Source organism: Salvia splendens, chromosome 2 (assembly GCF_004379255.2).
Source record: "Salvia splendens isolate huo1 chromosome 2, SspV2, whole genome shotgun sequence".
Classification (NCBI taxonomy): Eukaryota; Viridiplantae; Streptophyta; class Magnoliopsida; order Lamiales; family Lamiaceae; genus Salvia; species Salvia splendens.
The window spans coordinates 11,567,174-11,570,863 of NC_056033.1; the positions used below are offsets into that span (position 1 = coordinate 11,567,174).

At 31.0% G+C, this 3,690-nt stretch overlaps 1 long non-coding RNA gene across 1 annotated transcript; it reads right to left on the reverse strand.

Moving 5' to 3' along the window:
* Window positions 1-332: 332 nt before the first annotated feature.
* Window positions 333-962, reverse strand: LOC121771426. The gene is made up of 2 exons (XR_006044040.1): window positions 807-962; window positions 333-688 (listed from the first exon to the last, which is right to left on the reverse strand). It is a non-coding gene; the product is annotated as an uncharacterized LOC121771426 (long non-coding RNA).
* Between the last annotated feature and the right edge of the window lie 2,728 nt (window positions 963-3,690).

A 3,690-nucleotide genomic window follows, 5' to 3' on the forward strand; every position in this document is an offset into this window, starting at 1 on the left:
TTAATTATAAAATTTGTGGGCTATTGGAGGTGTCCACTATAGTGGCGGAAATAGAATTTTGGGGCTGTGGACAACAAAACTGGGGCTATGAACAAAAACTGGGGCGGGGCTATTGGGCGTGTCCGCCTTATAATGGATACCCTAAGGCCGCTGATCGCCCCGGCATGATCTACGTCTCTTGATCCTTTATCCTTCTTCCTTTTTCATCAATATTTTCATTTATTTACAACTTTTTTTGGTTATCGAGATCCATCCTTTTTTTTCGCGGAGATTAAACCAAGAAGCGATTGTTTTTTTTCTTGAGGATTCTGGAGATGGAAATTCAACGGCGATAAATTATAAATAGAGATCACTATTTTAATAACTGTCGTATTACACCAGTCAACTCTTCTAACATCTAAATCTCAACTTATATATGTATATAAACACTAAACAGAGTACACTACATAATACAAGACTGATTCTCTATTTTGATCAAGAAATTAACTAAAAATATGATACTATTACAAAATTTAAGATATGTGACATGTATTTATACATATAAATAATATTCCACGTGTTAGAAAAAAAATGATCAAGGCTGCTTCTGTTTCTGCGTGTAGATATAGTCAATATGAGCCTCAAGCGTACCTCTCATCAACAATTCGTCTTCTGCTTCTCCGCCTGCTTTCTCTACTTGATCATCACCCTAATTATTATCAAATAAATATATACAAATTCCTAATTATTATCATGTGATCATGTCATATACAAATACTATAATTTTCTGATGATGAATTAGAGTTAGACATGTGCGTATAGCTAACCTTGCAGTGTATTTCAATGGGAGTGACGTCGGCAAACTGGGGCTCCGGCCGGGCCAGCATGTGGCCGGAAAATGTTAGGAAGGTTATGATGAAAAGAGAGACGATCTTGGCCATGTTTTTCTTTAATGCTTTTGCCCACTTGAACTCTATATAGTAGTACTATAATGGGGAATGAATTGAATTTATAGAGGTAGGGATCGTTTAAGAAATTTATAAGAGTAGGGCAATTTTGTCATTTTCTAAACAAATACTATTATAGTACTCACTCCGTCCCTGAAAATTTGTCACTTATTTCTTTTTTCGTTCGTCCTTAAAAATTTGTCACCTTTCAATTTTACCATTTTTTGTAGTGAACCTCACATTCCACTAACTCATTCCCACTCACATTTTATTTTAAAACTAATATATAAAAGTAGGACCCACATGTTACTAATTTCTTCAATTCACTTTCTACTACATTTCTTAAAACTCGTGCCGGGTTAAATTGTGCCAAATTTTAAGGGACGGAGGGAGTAGTACTAGACTTGTAACGTTTGTACAAAACGACATATTTTTATAAGTTTGCCCATTTGATTGTCCATGGACAAAATCATAACTTTGACTAATCGTATTTAAAATTGCAGCAAGCAAGTTCAATCGGAATTGTAAATAAACGCATGGAATAATACTATTGTACTAATAAGTAGATTTGAGTTTATAATAAAAATAAAAATAAAAATTGTGTATTTGATTGCTAACTTTTCAAAGTTGTAAAATTGCAAAATAATTTAGAACTGATTTTATTTAGCAATTTTCCTTAAAAGTAAAACACACTCAATTCTTATAAACCAGAAATTCGAACTATCTGGAAAATCCATTAAAATAAATCATACGCATATAAATAGTCGAAATCAGTTTATAGATATTTTGAGAACCCCAAACTACAATTCTTTTTACAAATTTTTTATAAATACAGAGTTTATTATTGTGGTATATAATTTTTTTTCTGTTTGAGGATATGAAACTATAAGGGGAGTTGACAATTCATTGTGTATTAACAATTAATGGTGGGGTAGTTTGTTTTGAAAATGAAAGAGTAAGAATTTTAATACTAAATCAATACATGCACATAAAGAAGCTTTTATGGCCAGAATCCAATTGTCTAACTTTAAGAAAATAAAATTTTCTTTTCTTTTTAGTTTATTAGTAATGTTTTAGAACCCTCTAACCAAATTTCATTTTTCAGTCTTCACAATTATTGTCCACATTTATTAATCAATTGTATTTTCTGAAATATCTTCTCTTAGCAATGTAGTCGACATTTAAGTGATAATCAGAGACTTCGTTACGTGGCTATCTGGGATTCAAACGATTAAAAGTATTCTTCGTTACGTGGCTATCTGGGATTCAAACGATCAAAAGTATTTTCCTTGACTTAGAAACAATTTTATGTGATTGTTTGTTATTTCCTCCTTTTTCTCATTTTTTAGACCATTTTATGTTGGATACTAAGTTTTTTATTGAAAAAATTAGTGAAATATGAGTCTCATTTTATATATTATATAGTTGTGTAATAAAATATAAGAGGAATAAATTAGTAGAATATGAAGCCTATTTAATTACTATTTATGGTAAAAAAAGTGAAAGTGGACAATACATGGTGAACAGACGAAAATAGCAAAAGTGAAAAAAGAAGAGTGATGGAGGGAGTATTTTATAGGTAAAATGTGCTAATTCACAGGGTTAGGGCCGGAAATTTCTAGCCCGATTAACCCGCCACCCGTTAGGGTCAGACCCGAAAATCCGATGGGTTGGCCCGATAACCCAATAAAATTTCTATTATTCTATTTTTTTACTCCTAATTCGATACTTCATTGACTAATTTTATGATATACAGTTAATTAAAAAAATAACTTTCATTTTTATATTAAATATACAAATTATATATTAAATTTTTATTAATATTATAATTTTTAAATAAATTAAACTCACTAAAAAATTATTTAAATTTCTAAAACATGCATTAAAATTTCACGAAATATCTGAAATATTAGTATTTGATCATATTTATGATTGAATTTAAGCATTTATCTCAAATTTATCATAATTAAATATTTTGTATTTTATAAATATAACTAATTTTCATTATGATTTATTGGATTGTTAGTATCTTAATCTTATCGGAACAAACCGATTAACCCGCTGGACTAGCCCGAAACCCGAGCTTTTAGGGTTAGAGTCGAAATAACCCCAAAAAAATACAACCCGGTTAGCCGGGCACCCGATTGACCCGCAACCCGAGTAGGGTTGACCCGAAACCCGATGGGCCGGCCCGATTGGCATCCATAGATGATTGTTTAAGTCAGTTATGATAACTGTAATTATAATTTTTCTATCTTGTACTCATCTATTCTATTAACCGGAGTTAGAAAATGAAAGAGCAGGATAAGAATTCTATAATATTCCACTAAATGGTCATAACCGCTGCATGCTTTAACTTAAGTTAAGCAAATCCACAAAATTCTACAAATCTATAATACTCGAGCTCACGTTAAATAAAGTTTATGCTAAATAATTTGTAAAATAGACCACGTGGTAATGTTAATTTGGTGAGGAGACTATTATTAACTTGATCATTTAACAAGTTATTACCCCACACATTTGTCACGCCAATCCACCACCAATACAGAAATCTTTGTATATATAAATATGTATCTGAGCATTTTTATATATGAAACTTGTTAAGGTTTAGAGGCCAAATTAAAGATTAGAGAAGTTTCGTGAGAGCACCAGTATTAAAAAGGATGTTGACAGCAAGTTACAAAATACTGGTTGTTGTATTAGTCAATAACTCAAGATGAAGAGTTTCACAATCATCTAAAATTTGAAATTTCAACGATCAAGT